We start from the raw sequence: 17,394 nt of genomic DNA on the forward strand, positions 1-17,394 counted from the left end.
GGTATTCTGGAATGTCTTCTTTTTTTTTTTAGCACAGTCCTACAAACCAATATTCCATGCCCAAACTCCCACATCATCAAGAGGCCAACGTCTCTAACAGGCCCAAAGCCCACCTTTAATAGAATAAATGCTCATTAACTAAACCTTTCTATCTAATACAAAAATATATCAGTCTGTTTTAAAGAAGCAATACTATTTAGACTATGTACAAAATGCTATATTTATTTACATCAATGTTATTTACATTTATGTCTGTTCTATTTAGTAACAATTTGACATAGCATATAACTTCCACACTATGTAATATTCACATGCATTGATATATACTATGGATTTTGATTAAACTGGACCCAGACATAACTGAAAATGCAACTTGTAAGCTGAGCAAAATCAACTGTATCCAAATTTGTGTAGTATATGTTGTAGAAATACATGGTCTCACCAATAGAAAATATTAATGTACAAATTTCACCACCACTCATACAAAAATTCGAAACATAGTTTAAACTATATACATTCAAAACAGTGCAATTATTGCAGCTGAGCAGTGAATTTCCACTGCTCTTTTTGACAAACACACAAGATCCAAGATCAATCTGAGCTAACACCTCTTTGGCAAATAGGTTCAAAGGTGTGTACTAGGCTAATGGCCCTGGAGGCTTTACAAGGCTAGTCCATAGACGTGCCCTGCCATTGTGCCGCCAGATGTCAGTTCCCAGTGTCTCTATCTAGTAGAGCCACTGGAGTGATTGGGACCTCAGTTTAACATATCATCTAAAGGGTGGTAGATTCAGGAGTTTATAGCTCTCTTGTGCTATACTTCAGTGCCATTAATGGGTAATTAACCCCAAGTACCTTGGGTAGTGAACAGACTACCATTACATGGTGGATGTGCCTGCATACAGAGGGGTTATAAAGTAAAACTGATGATACCTTTAAGAGATGTCTTTAAAGTATAGGATTTTTCCAGCAGAGAAGGAAGAATCCAATGGATGAGGGTATGCATACAAGTGGCTAACATGATGTTGCTTCACATAGTATATCTAGATACTCACAACAGTACACATGCAGAACTTTGAAATTTAAAAGATCTCAAACAACAGGTAACTGTTTCTCTTTGACAGGAATGACATAATTTGATTGGAGCTGAGTCCCAGGATGCCACCCCAATACGTAAATCACTTTATTGGAGTAACACTCATAGATCACTTAAAGGTGTCCCTGTGGTAGACACCCTAGAAATGCAGAGGGGATACACAGTTTGGGCTGAAAACTGTTGGTTGACATGTGACAGTGTAGGGTATCCTTTTCATCATGCCAAAACAAGAACAAATGGCTTAGAAATGGATATATAATGGTGTAGATAGCTATAAGGCATACTAGACAAAGCTAACAAGCTGACGAAGCACATGACAATACTTTTGTAGCAGAGAGTAACAATCAAAAGGAAGGAAAGCACGACTTGTATGTTCAGGAGTAGCATGTGTATTAGAGCACAGCTGCATGGTCTCAAGTACATTTATTATTTATTGATGGCACAACATAGTATGATCAGGAAAAGCATGTGTATTAGAGCACAGCTGCACTGTCTCAAGGACATTTATTATTTATATATGGCACAACTTGTATCATCAGGAATAGCACGTGTATTAGAGCATAGCTGCACTGTCTCAAGTACATTTATTTATTTATGGCACGACATAGGATGATCAGGAATAGTATGTGTATTAGAGCACAGCTGCACGGTCTCAAGTACATTTATTATTTATTTATGGCACGACTTGTATGATCAGGAATAGCATGTGTATTAGAGCACAGCTGCATGGTCTCAAGTACATTTATTATTTATTTATGGCACAACATAGTATGATCAGGAATAGCATGTGTATTAGAGCATAGCTGTACGGTCTCAAGTACATTTATTATTTATTTATGGCACGACATCGTATGATCAGGAATAACACGTGTATTAGAGCATAGCTGCACTGTCTCAAGTACATTTATTATTTATTTCTGGCATGACATAATATGATCAGGAGTAGCATGTGTATTAGAGCACAGCTGCATGGTCTCAAATACATTTATTATTTATTTATGGCATGACTTGTATGATCAGGAATAGCACGTGTATTAGAGCACAGCTGTAACGGTCTCAAGTACAGTTATTTACTTATGTCACGACACAGTATGATCAGGAATAACGTGTATTAGAGCACAGCTGCACTGTCTCAAGTACATTTATTATTTATTTATGGCACGACATAGTATGATCAGGAATAGCATGCGTATTAGAGCACAGCTGCATGGTCTCAAGTACAGTTACTATTTATTTATGGCACGACAGTATGATCAGGAATAGCATGTGTATTAGAGCACAGCTGCACTGTGTCAAGTACATTTATTATTTATTTATGGCACGACATAGTATGATCAGGAATAGCATGTGTATTAGAGCACAGCTGCATGGTCTCAAGTACATTTATTATTTATTTATGGTACAACATAGTCTGTTCAGGAATAATATGCATATTAGAGCACAGCTGCACTGTCTCAAGTACATTTATTATGTATTTATGGCACGACACAGTATGATCAGGAATAGCATGTGTATTAGAGCACAGCTGCACGGTCTGAAGTACATTTATTATTTATTTATGGCACGACTTGTATGATCAGGAATAGCATGTGCATTAGAGCACAGATGCACGGTCTCAAGTCAAGGGAGCCCGCAGGATTTTTTGCAGGGGGGTGCAAACCCGAAGCACCGCCCCAACCCCACCCACTTCAAAGCACCGCCCCCAACCCCACCCCCTTCAAACTCCCCCCCCCCCCTCAACACACACAGCCATTCCAGTATCCCATTACTTGGCTATTTCTCCCCGGTTGCCATAAACACTGTTCAAAACTCTGTGTGCATACTGTTTTATGCATTACTTCTACAATGATTACAGATACTTGGTTTTAATTTTCAACTTTTATTTCAAATTTTAGGGCCTCAGGGCAAGGGAGCCCGCAGGATTTTTTGCAGGGGGGTGCAAACCCAGAGCCCCAGCCACATAGCTCTCCCCGCCCCCTGCCAACACAGCCCCGCCCAAGTCCACCTACCCCAAGCCCCGCCCACACAGCCATTCCAGTGTCCCATTACTTGGCTATTTCTTCCCATTTGCCGTAGACACTGTTCAAATCTGTGTGCATACTGTTTTATGCTTTAGTTCTACAATGATTATAGGCAGTTGGATTTAATTTACAACTTTTATTTCAAACATTATAGCCCAAACACTGAGACATTTACTAAACCTAAACAAAGCAATAGTCTTACAATGAAAACAGACTTGGCATTAAAGGTTCTCTACTTTTGAAACTCACATTCAATGAAACAGCATTGAAACCCACATTCAAAGAAAATGCATCTGGCCAGAGCAGGTTATTTACCTTTGAACTGTTTTAAAGCAATAGGCTCCTTGCACACTGTTAGGGCCATGCAAAAGTTTTGATTTACCTGATTGTATTAATTATAATATATAAATGAATTATATCCCTTAAGTAAAAGTAATCTGAATAATTCCACATTAAAGATATATGAAACTAATGAAGATGTTGTTACTAGAAAACAACTGTATATTTCAGTGTTTCATCTACAAATTCAGTGCCTGCTGCCATCAAAGAATAAAATTGCCTATGTTAAATTAAAAAAAATGGTAAGCTGGTATATTGCAATAGAAAATGGATGGCAAACTGAAAAACAGGTTCATAGTTATTAGGCATCTCATCCAAAGTAGGACATCCTCAGGACTGCAGCATACAGATGTACATGCTGTAGGAATAGAACCTCAAGCCTCTCCATTAAAATGCAAGTATTCTACTTGTGGTGCTACTAACATAGCTTTAAAACTTTATACCACAATAGAGATACTATTTGCTAAACAAAACAGTTGCACATTGTAAATAGACTTGGCATGAGCAGCAGTGAACTTAGCTTCCCTTAAAACTCACAGTTCCTTGAAAATGCACTTGAAAATAAATTCCACCTGCAAACTCTAACTTGGGCATTTCACTTTCTCTATCCCTCACAAACATACCATAACCCCCAAGGCCTCAACATTAGTGCAAGAAATCTGGACAAAGCCTAAAATAAATAGGGACAGATTATAAATATGTCTCTCAAACTTAGAAAATTGCAAGAGTAACAGGATTTGTGTTAGTATGCATTTTTCTAAATGATATGACATCTAAAACTGAAATGTCTCATTATTTAGCAACTTCAATCCTTTTTAGGAGGAATATGGGGCAAAAATCTGGACATTTTGCAAAAACCTGGACAGCTGAGGGGTATGCTACCTCCCTCATACACACACACACAAAATAATTCTGGTCAGACTTGAATTAGTTCTGGGAAGGTTGCACTGAACGGCACCGTGCTTGATCTGAAGTGGGTGAAATCCTGGTAGCCAGTGATAATAACTGAACTGCAGCTCAGCAATGTGGAGCATTAAAGCATTTTTAGCAGAGCATTGTTTCATCACTACCTATTGTGTTTGCACATAAGCTGTAGTTATTTCAAACATTTGCCTTTTTTGATTACTAGAGAGTACATTTACCCACCAGAGCTATTGTGTTTTGACTTCAGTGTGGAGCTTACCTAGTTGTTGCAGGGCTTGGCTTTTAAGTAAGGTAGCAATGCTTATTTACCATATACCATTAAAGCCACCCAACTAAGTGTACTAACACACAGACACTGCTGAAAGACACTGGTCACCAATAAAATGCAATGAGCTTCTGAAAATACTGTAATCCTGTCCTTTTATTACAAATACTGTCATATGCATTTCAATACCCAAGGCTTATACATTATCTAGTTATGTAAATATTCTCTGCATGGCAACAACGAAAATACTTTCAATGCTGGTAATTCTTTAACAATATGCTTACTAAAGCTTACTTGCATCTTACAATCTCCGACAAGCTTACCTGATGTTCATTAAACCATGGCTACTTAAACAGAGCAACAGGGCACTGGGACAGCATGCAGTTCCTCAATAATAAGCATAAATCAACAGTATAAAAATCTGATAGAAAATCAGAACATTCTGCAAAATCAAGGACAGATAAAAAGCCACGGTCGTATTTGTGATGTACCTTGGATGGGGGAATGCTCTGCACACTTGCACTGCATAACTGCTCCTTGCCTTCCTTGGACACATCCAGAGCCACTACAATGGAGAGTGGGGTGCAATAAGTATGTCATAATTTGAAATGTCTCTGGCTGACAGTGATGGCTCTAACACTCATACCTCTCAACTTCAGAGCAAGAAATCTGGACAAAGCCATACATAGAACTAGAAGTGGGACACAGGCCCAAAAATAAGGCCAATTTTTAAATATTGCTCTTATTAACTTAAATAGAACAGTAGTAGATCTTGCATTAGTATGAATTTTCTGAAGGGTATAAAATCTGAAACTCAAATGTAAATGTCTGCCATTATTTTCTAACTTCAAGCTTTAATGACTTGCTACTAATTTGCCAGAAAACCACAAGTTTATGAAAAACGGACCAAAATGTGATGCAAAAATACCTGTCAAAAAGGGACACCTTTTTAGTAGTAACATTGTTAACTTGAGCAGCTAACAAAATAAGAGCATCTACATGCATTTCTGAAATAAAAGTAATCTATAACTCTGATCATTAGTTATATACAATTATAAACCCTCCACATTTTCTTCCAAAATTGCCATTTTTGAGGAGGGATTATTAGGGGAGAGCAACATTTTGAGCCAAAATTGGGGACAATTGAGAGGTTTGGATATTCCTAATCTACAGTGATTTGCATGTACCTCTCAACCTCTTAATGCAGGAAATCTGGACAAGGCCAAATATATTGGGGGAACATACAAACACTACTAAAAACTGCTCTTGTATAAACTTAAGACAGTCTTGCATTAGCATGCATTTTTCTGAAGGTTATGACGTCTGAAACTGTGTCATTTAGTGACTTCATTCCTAAATGATTTGCTAGAAAACCACAAATTTTATGAGAAACAAACCAAAAATAAGAAGCAAATATCTATTCATTCTGCAAAGATATGGACAACTGAGAGGTATAGTTCAATCGGGGCTGTCTGAGTTCGCTACCCCCCCCCTCACAAAATCATGGTCGAATGGAGCCTCCCCCTGCAGCCATTCCAATGTCCCATTCCTTGGTTATTTTGCCCTATTTACCATAAACACTGTAATGTGCATACTGCTTTACTTCTGCGATGATTTAGGATTTCATTTGAAAGTTTTATTTTGCATTTTACAGCACAAACCCTAACACATATCTGTTAAACAAAGCAATGCAGTCTTACAATGAAAATAGACTAACATTAAAACTTCTCTGCCCTTGAAACTCACATGCATTGAAACCCACATTCAAAGAAAATACATTTTGCCAGTGGCAGATAAATATTAACTCTGGGCTGTCTTCAAAATCATAGGCCCCTCGAACATAACATACACATGCTCTTTGATACACCTTCCTGACTGTATTACATTATATTCCTTGTACAATGCAGTACAGTTGTTAGAGGGCATTTTAAAATTATTGTTTTGAACATTTTTCCAGTAAACAATGAAGCAAAAGGCATACACTACTGACAAAACTGCCCAATTCAGAACATTTCCATCATAAAAAGTCTACTTAACCTTCTATAGTCCACCAGTATCAGTAAAAAATATGCACAATCTCTGAAGTAGTAAAATCCACATTAAAGAAATTTGTAACTAATAAAGAGGTTGCTGCTTTATATGTCATTATTTAATCTACAAATAAAGTGCCTGTTACCCTTGAAGAATAAATTGCCTTTGTTGCATGCAATAAAAAAATGATAAGCTAGTAATACTGCAATAGGGAATGGATAGCAAACTGATAATAGGTTCATAGTTACTAGGTATCTTTACCAAAAGGACTGCAGCATCCACCCCCTTTACAACACAGTACAGTATCAGCAATGCATCTACCTACTGTGGGAGTAGAACCCACAGCCTTCAGCATCAAAAGCAAGGACACTATCTGTTGTGCTATTAACAATGCAAGCAGACTAAACATAAGCAGCACTAAACTTTTGCTTCCCTGCAGCTCTCAGCTCGTAAAATCTACTCGATACTCAGCTGCATCTCTGAACTTTGCAGCACAAGAAATCTGGAAAAAGCCAAAATTTATTGGGGGGGGGGGGGCAAAAACCAGGGACACATTTTAAACATTGTTTGTATAATGTTGGAAAGTTGCTAGAATAAAATGCTGCGTTACCACCATACATTTCACTGCCACGTCTTGAACCCAGGGGACCCTGTGCAAAACAGTCAGAGCAACATACCACTACACCAACTCAGCTGTTTTGTGAAAGAGGAAGACTGAAACTTAAATGGCTACCATTTAGTGAATTCAGTTCTCACCATAGCACAGCTGTCAACCTCTTAGCACAAAATACCTGAACAAAGCCAATAATGGGTGAATACAGCCCCCAAACATTCAGTGAATTCAGTTCTCACCATAGCTCTCAACCTCTTAGCAAAGAACACCCGGACAAAGCCAGTAATGGGGGAATATAGCCCCCAAACATATTCAGTGACTTCAGTTCTTACCGTAGCTCTCAACCTTAGCATAAAATTTGGATGAAGCCAATAAATACCTGAACAAAGCCAATACTGGGTGAATACAGCCCCCAAACATATTCAGTGAATTCAGTTCTTGCCATAGCTCTCAACCTTAGCACAAAACCTGGATGAAGCCAATAATGGGGGGGGGGGGATATAGTCCCAAAGACAGGGATACATTTCAAATATCCATCTTGTACACTTAAAAAATTGCTAGAATAAAAGCTTTTGTTACCATGCACTTTCTGAAGAATATGAAGTCTGATATTGAAATGAGTGCCCATTTTTTTTTTAACATTTGTTAACCAGGAAAGTCTGACTTGGAAAATAAGCTAATTTTTAGCAGAGGCCCAGGGAGAAACACTCCAGACAGCCAAGAATCAAACGAGAGAACATGTAGCTGTCAGGCAACAAGGACACAAATACAGAAACCACAGATTTTATGAGGAACAAGCCTGCAACATTTTTACAAATGGTGGTGGGTAGGGAATTCAGGCTCTTGTCACTTGGGCCCAAGGTACAGGGTTCAGTGCTTATTCTCTACCCACCACCATGTAACTCCTACGGCATTTTACACACACACACACACACACACACACACACACACACACACACACACACACACACACACACACACCTTACTAAAGCTGCGTGTTTCAGCTCCACTAAAGAGTCACATCTTCCGTACACACACACACACACACACACACCTACCTTACTAAAGCTGCCTGTTTCAGCTCCACTAAAGCGTCCCATCTTCCGTCCATTTCGGTTCCCGCTCGCAAGGGTCCCATCTTCCGTCCGTACCGCTCGCTTGCAAGAGTCCCATCTTCAGTAAGGTCCAAAACTGTCCGTTTCAGCTCCCGCACGATGATGTCACAACTGTTCATTTTAGTTCCCGCTCGCAAACTTTGCGCAATGATGTCAGCACACCTGCGACTGGGCTTCTTAAAGAAGAATGCCTTAAAAAAAAAAAAAAAAACTTTTTTTTTTTAAATGAAAAGATTAACTCAGCGGATTCCAGGGGGGTGCAAGTGCACCCCCTTGCACCTGCCTGCGGGCGACCTTGTCTCAAGTACATTTATTATTTATTTATGGCACGACATAGTATGTTCAGGAATAGTATGCATATTAGAGCACAGCTGCACTGTCTCAAGTACATTTATTATGATTTATGGCACGACAGTATGATCAGGAATAGCATGTGTATTAGAGCACAGCTGCACTGTGTCAAGTACATTTATTATTTATTTATGGCACGACATAGTATGATCAGGAATAGCATGCGTATTAGAGCACAGCAGCATGGTCTCAAGTACATTTATTATTTATTTATGGCACAATATAGTCTGTTCAGGAATAGTATGCATATTAGAGCACAGCTGCACTGTCTCAAGTACATTTATTATGTATTTATGGCACGACACAGTATGATCAGGAATAGCATGTGTATTAGAGCAAAGCTGCACGGTCTGAAGTAGATTTATTATTTATTTATGGCACGACTTGTATGATCAGGAATAGCATGTGCATTAGAGCACAGCTGCATGGTCTCAAGTACATTTATTATTTATTTATGGCATGACTTGTATGATCAGGAATAGCACGTTATTAGAGCACAGCTGCACTGTCTCAAGTACATTTATTTATGGCACGACATAGTATGATCAGGAATAGCATGCGTATTAGAGCACAGCTGCATGGTCTCAAGTACAGTTACTATTTATTTATGGCATGACACAGTATGATCAGGAATAGCATGTTAATTAGAGCACAGCTGCACGGTCTCAAGTACATTTATTATTTATTTATGGCACGACTTATATGATCAGGAATAGCATGTGTATTAGAGCACAGCTGCATGGTCTCAAGTACATTTATTAAGTATTTATGGCACGACCCAGTATGATCAGGAATAGCATGTGTATTAGAGCACAGCTGCAAGATCTCAAGTACATTTATTATCTATTTATGGCACGACTTGTATGATCAGGAATAACATGTATATTAGAGCATAGCTGCACGGTCTCAAGTACATTTATTATTTATTTATGGCACGACTTGTATGATCACAAATAGCACGTGTATTAGAGCACAGCTGCATGGTCTCAAGTACATTTATTATTTATTTATGGCACGACTTGTATGATCTGGAATAGCATGTGTATTAGAGCACAGCTGCATGGTCTCAAGTACATTTATTACTTATTTATGGCACGACTTGTATGATCAGGAGTAGCATGTGTATTAGAGCACAGCTGCACGGTCTCAAGTACATTTATTATTTATTTATGGCACAACATAGTATGTTTCGGAATAGCATGTGTATTAGAACACAGCTGCACTGTCGCAAGTACATTTATTATTTATTTATGGCACTACTTGCATGATCAGGAATAGCATGTGTATTAGAGCACAGCTGCACAGTCTCAAGTACATTTATTATTTATTTATGGCACAACTTGTATGATATGGAATAGCATGTGTATTAGAGCACAGCTGCATGGTCTCAAGTATATTTATTATTTATTTATGGCACGACTTGTATGATCAGGAATAGCATGTGTATTAGAGCACAGCTGTACAGTCTCAAGTACATTTATTAATGGCATGACAGTATGATCAGGAATAGCACGTGTATTAGAGCACAACTGCACTGTCTCAAGTATACTGATTATTTATTTATGGCCCGATATAGTATGATCAGGAATAGCAAGTGTATTAGAGCACAGCTGCACGGTCGCAAGTACATTTATTATTTATTTATGGCACGACATAGTATGATCAGGAATAGCATGTGTATTAGAGCATAGCTACACGGTCTCAAGTACATTTATTATTTATTTATGGCACGACATAGTATGATCAGGAATAGCATGCGTATTAGAGCACAGCTGCATGGTCTCAAGTACAGTTACTATTTATTTATGGCACGACACAGTATGATCAGGAATAGCATGTGTATTAGAGCACAGCTTCACGGTCTCAAGTACATTTATTATTTATTTATGGCATGACATAGTATGATCAGGAATAGCATATGTATTAGAGCACAGCTGCACTGTCTCAAGTACATTTATTATTTATTTATACACTTATTGACATTTGATTAAAAAATATAATGTTGTGTAATCTCAGTAATACAGTCAAAAGACAGATGGAGGTACCCTTGTGTTTAACATTGCCCTATAACAAAGTGAGAATGTAACCTTTGTATTGAAAAGAGAATGTTTGATCTAGAAATAATGACAGGTAGTACAGTATTAAGGAATATATTGCAGCACTGTCCATCATTATTTTACAGAACAGATTTCCAAAGTGTGCTGTGTATCTTCAGTAATTTATTTATTTATTTGCAGTTGGTTTACCAGGATAGTCCATTGGGTCACAAGTAACCCATTTTCAATGGAGTCCTGGGGTGAAAAGCTCCAAGCAGAAAATTACAGTGAAATATCTTGTTACAAATTGTTAAAGTTATAGTTACAAAAGCCTAGTAAAAACAATTACAAATACAACAGAATAGTGATTAATATACAATCAAAAGAGAGAATAAAATTTACAATATGATAACAGAGGTGACGTTACATATATGGTATGTTACACTAAGAGGTGCATGTTATGCAATCGGTATCAAGGCTTAAACAAGTGAGATCAGGATGTATGAGATAGGAGGAGAAAAAATGTCAGTAACATAGGGTTATCACATGTCCCACATTATGCAGAACAGCCACTGCCTGGTCAGTTGTGTCCTATGAAAAAAACATCAAAAATGTGAAATACCACAATCAGAAATACTTTACTGATCCCACAGGAAATTGCTGAGAATTTTAGAACAAAAATATTTCCTACATTTACATGCAGAAATCCATTATTGTGTCTTTGAAACACTTAAATATTATATGAAACAGTATAAATAAATCAAATTCTAAAAAAAAAAATCCGCTTTTATTTTGGCAGTAAACTGAAGTTGAGTCCTTTGCACTGGTTGCAGGTGTGGTTTGTCCTACAAAATCTCACATTTTCAGACAAAAATCCGACTTTGGGCACCAGGAGATGTGTCAGCCCTACAGTGACACTGTATATAATTGTGCAAAAGCAGTATATGAAGTCAGGGCACAACACATGTACAAGGAAAAGTATCTATCTTGTGCTAATTTGCCATGAAGGGCAAGGTATTGGAGTATGAGGTAGTGAAGAGGGTAGGATAGTAGTTGTGTCACTGGTCTGAGGTTGCCTTCATGTGAGTAATTTGGAAAGGCAACAGTTTGAAAAGTGTCATGTAAAGATTAAGGATTGGCAGACAGGGAATTAGCCACTCATCAGGCAATACAGACAGCATGATGACAAAAAACCCACACTGTATCATTCCAGTTACTTGTCTACAGATAACAGTGGAATCACGTACAAATGCATACAGTTGAAAGGTAGAAAGAGAAATAAAACTGCTTAAGGGCATATCATACAGTGCAACCACTAAGTCACCAACATGTAGCATACAGCACGTATAGTAGGACATGCATCGTATAGCACGTATAGTAGGAAATGCATGAGAACAGCACAAAATAAAATATGAAATTAAAGGAATGGATGAGTGTGTCTGCCCATACCTCTCAACTGTCCAGATCTTTGCAGAATGCCCAGATTTTCATCTGATATTTTTGGTCTGTTCCTCATAAAATTTGCGTTTTTCCTCCAAATCAATGAAGATGAAAGTCACTAAATAATGACCTATATTTGAGCTCAGACTTCTTATCCTTCAGAAAATGCACAATAATGCAAATTGTGTTAGTCGAGCAGCTTTCTGAGTTTATATGAGCAATGTAGACTACAAAATAAAAGGAACCGAAGACCGTCTTACTCATGTTTGAACCCTGTATCACACATATGCCTTTTTATAGAGCTATTAGCAGGTAAGAAAACCATCACACTTGGCTAGTATTCAGAGATCAATTTGAACATGAAAAAATAAACAAGACTGTTTCTACTAATGTTTGAAACTTGCATCTTTCACATGCTTTCTACAGAAGCTAGGGCATTTGTGTCATAAATTCATTGCACTTAGCTAGCATTTAGAAATCGGCACAAAATAAAATATGAAATGAAATTAACTAAAAACTCTGTTTACCAATGTTTTAACTTTGCACTGCTCAAATGCTTTCCTGCAAGGTATTAGCAAGTAAACAATGTAAAATAAATAAATGTAAATAAAAATGTGTTTTTTTTCCCCCTGCTTGTCTTGATATCTGTGTGGAGCTTTTCTCCCCGGGCCTCTACTGAAAATGGAAGTATATCCAGCTAGACTAGCCCGGTCAACAAATGTAAAATAAATAAATAAGTCAAGTCATAACATTGCTGAAAAGCTAGTTTTTCTGAGGATAAAAAGGACAGTTGAAATTAATTAATGACTCAGTGACAGCTGTTGTGAGTACAACTGCAAATTGAGAAGGAATCTGTCTAACACCTCTGAAGCTTCCTGTAAGCACCCTCCCCCAACCCCTGCAGCCATAGTTGGAACATGCCCAGAAAGCCAGACTGAAAATGTAAACAAAGACTAGAATCAAAACAAAAAAATCCCTGGGATTGTCCCTTTAAAAGTGTCGCTTATGTTTGTCTACATTTAATCTTTTACGTGTTATGTATGCACGAGCACATTAAATATGCAGAGCAGGTTGTCACTCAATTTGTGACACGCCCACTTCTGCAGGAAAGAAACTGGTGAGGCCCTCAACTACAGTATCGCCAGTTTCCATACATAAGTAAACCCATCCACTCGTATGGAATTGTGAAATACCAACTTTCAAACGCAAACTGAAGGACAATCAAAAATATGGCACCAGAGTCCTCCTGAAGCCATTCCAATGTCCCACTACCTGGCTATTTCATCCCATTTACCATAAACACTAAAGTGTATACTGCTTTACTTCTACAAAAATCTTGATGAGTGGATGAGAAATAAGAAATACACCCCGGGGATCACTTCTGTCTCTCCGCTGGACAGTGGCATAGGAAAATAACTTTCTTGGGTGGCGTAAGCTATGGAACCTTGCTGGCTAGGCTTACGTAGGCCCTTGGGCCGATAGCCTAGTACCTACCTATGGAACTATGATTATTTGGATTTTATTTTTACATTTTATAGCACAATGCACAAACACTAGCAGACATCTGCTAAACAAAGCAATACTGTCTCACAATGAAAACAGACTTAGCATTAAAACATCTCTGCCCTTGAAACATCATTGAAACCCACACCATATCCAAAGAAAATGCATCTGGCTAGTGGTGGCTAAAGATTACCTTTGGGCTGTTTTCAAATCATAGGCTCCTTGCACACAAAACAAGAAACATACATGTGTTCTTTGATACATCTTCCTGACTTTATTAGATTACATTCCTTTTATAATATAGCACACTTGTTAGACTTAGAGCACATTTTAAATGTATTGTTTGAACATTTTTCCAGTAGGCAATGAAACAAAATGCATGAACCAATAATGACAAAACTGCTCAATTCTGAATATTTCAATCATAAAAGTATACTTACACACACACATTATATTATATATATATATATATATATATATATATACATGTATATATATATATATATATATATATATATATATATATATATATATATATATATATATATATATATATATATATATATATATATATATATATATATATATATATATATATTTATTATATATGACAGTAGTGTAAGCCATGGGCATCTTGCACAGCTTCTCAAACTTATTTTCAATTTCAGTTTTTTGCTTCACTTACTCTGATTTGTGTTATCAGACCAACACAATAGCTGTAAATGCACAACAAAATGAGCTAGGCGAACGGCATGTTTTAAGACTTCCAATTTTTTAGTCCAAGTACTGGCAGACCCTCTCCTACATTCATCCTAATGCATCAAAACTATCATTGTAATCCAGGTGCTGTTAACTGGCCACTCTTGCTTCTCCACTGTCAGCAGTGGAAAAATGTGTTTCATCTTAAATGCTTGAAAATGTACTGTACTTGTTTAAAAATATTTTTCTTATAATGCAGCACAAAACATAATTATGATTTTCTGTTCCTAAATTTGGGTTAATGATATTTTTTGCTCTTTCCACTGAGGCACAAATGCCCTTGTACATGACATTATTTCACTTCTGTATATCTAGCTACACCCTTGTCTTGTTACACCCACCTCCTTTAAAAGTACAACACAGTACAGTATTAGCATTTAGCAATGTATCTACATACTGTGGGAGTAGACCCCACAGCCTTCTGCATCAAAAGCAAGTTATTTAACCTGTTATGCTATTAACAACGCAAGCAGACTCAGCATAAGCAACACTACACTTCGCTTCCCCTGAATCTCTCAGCGCCTTGTAAAATCCACTAGACAATCAACTGTATCTCTCAATTTTGCAGCACAAGAAATTTGGAAAAAGCCAAAATTTATTGGGGGGGGGGCCAAAAACCAGGGGCACATTTTAAACATTGCTTGTATAATTTTGGAAAGTTGCTAGAATAAAATGCTGTGTTACCTTACCACCATCGTTTCACTGCCAAATCTGGAACCCAGGACCCTGTGCACTACAGCCAGAGCAACATACTACTATGCCAGATCAGCAGTTTCCTGAACTTTTAAATGGCTATCATTTAGTGAATTCACTTCTCACTTCTCACCATAGCTCTCAACCTCTTAGCACAAAAAAATCTGGACAAAGCCAATAATGAGGGAATACAGCCCCAAATATAGGGACACATTTCAAATACTGATCTTATAAATTTAGAAAATTCCTAGAATAAAATGTTTTGTGTTAACATTATTTTCTGAATAATATGAAGTCTGAAATTCAAATGCCTGTCATTCAGTGAATTCAATCCTTCACTGACTTGCCACAGATCTTATGAGGAACAGAACAAAAATATGAGGCATAAATCTGGAGACACGCACACGCGAGCACGCACACACACACCTCTTCTAAACGGCAGCTCCATTAGCTTTCACGGCAGGCTTAGGCTTTCATCTCAACAGTGCTTAACATCAGCTCTTCTAACCTTAACAGGCAGCTCCACTAGAAAAACACACACCCGCCAGCTCGTCTAACCTTAACAGGCAGTTCTGACTAGCTCTTCTAACCTTAACAGGCAGCTCCAAAAAACAAGCACCCACCAGCACTAACCTTAACATCCACAGAAATGGCAGCACGGCAGCTCCACCAGAAAAACTGCAGGCTTTTATCACGACAGCTCCACTAGAAAAACGGCAGGCTTTTATCACGGCAGCTCCACTAGCTTTCATGGCAGGCTTTCATCTCAAGGGTGCTTAATATCAGCTCCACTAGAAAAACATCAGCTTGAAGCAGCCGGAAACACATCAGCTCTTTTAACATCCATAGAAACGGCAGCTCCACACCTCACGCAGCATCCATTCGGCAGCCGGAAATACATGCATGTTGAGCCCTGAGCTCAATTCCGACAGGCTGGCAGGCCGTTTCAGAGCTGATGTCATCACGCACGTGATGACGTCAGCTCAAAAAGCCAGGAAGTAAAACTTTAAAATAAAGTGCTGGGAAATTCATACATTAAGGGGTGTCACTTGAGAATCGTGGCACCCCATTATTTGAACCCCAAAACTTGGTAAAAACAGAGTAATTCGGGACAGTTGGGAGGTATGATCATACATCATCAGTAAATCTTCCAATTCCTCTCAAATGTAATTCAACAATTTAAACTTTGTTATGCAAGGGTCTAATGTTTAAAAGAAAAAGTACTCCAACATGTGGGTTATATAGGAATTGAGCCATTCGTACATAGTTAATTAACTTTATTGTATTGCTGAAGCTACAATGAGCTTAAATAAATCAACATTCTGCTTTATATACTACTGTTTATAAAGCAGAAAGAGTATTCTAAAAATTAAGCCACATGGGAATGGAGAAAGGATATTTTACCAATAGGGGTAACTACAAGTAGAGGTATAGAATTAAGCAAGGGGATGGGAACTTACTGGAGAATATCAGCAAAAGAACCAAATTACTGGGAGCAAATAACTAGAGAGAGAAAGATAAAAGAATGGTGTTGAGGCCAAGCAGAAGTTTGGACTGCAGGTTAGAGATTGCCTTCATTATCAGGGATGGATTAAGAGTATAGGGAAAGGGAGTGCTAAGAGAATGGCCATCTCTGCTAGACTTTTTAGTTGAGTCAAGAACATAAGCTACTGTTAAAAAGGGATAATTAGTTGGGCATATAAAACAGTGTGTAACTATAAGAATCACAAAGAGGAGATTAGAAAATAATGGGATGAGAGAATGTAAAGGAACAATTATATGACATCTGTATGGCTCCCAAATATGCAAAGGACTTTTGCTTGAAATTGTATGCATACATATTTTACACCCCAAACAGACTTACAAAAAATTTTCCTCAGATAGATGGGAAATACAGGAGAAGCAAAGGAAGAAAGAGAGAGAGAATTAGCAACATTTTTTTTGAATGCAACAAGTTGGCAGATTTTAAAAAGTTCCCTGTAGATAACTGTCAGAAATGTTAGGGAAGCAACTTGTAATTAAGGAAAGGACTCCTGTGGGCTGGGACACAGTTCAGATCGACACAGTAGGATATTCCCACGTTTAACGCTACTGGCTGTCATACAAATGGAAATCAAAATCTATAGCAACTATAATTGAAGTACTGAATACTGTACAGGAGGTGGGACGCTTGGAGAAGGGAATGTGCAAATAAAGGAATTTATGAGA

General features: G+C 37.8%; 1 protein-coding gene across 1 annotated transcript in view; it reads right to left on the reverse strand.

Annotated features, from left to right (window-relative positions):
* CSPP1 (centrosome and spindle pole associated protein 1) overlaps positions 1 to 17,394 on the reverse strand; it is a 2,775,649-nt gene that overhangs the window by 2,500,471 nt on the left and 257,784 nt on the right. The window lies entirely within an intron of this gene.

This window comes from Protopterus annectens, chromosome 3.part1 (assembly GCF_019279795.1).
Source record: "Protopterus annectens isolate FY-2018-M chromosome 3.part1, PAN1.0, whole genome shotgun sequence".
In the NCBI taxonomy this organism is placed as follows: Eukaryota; Metazoa; Chordata; order Ceratodontiformes; family Protopteridae; genus Protopterus; species Protopterus annectens.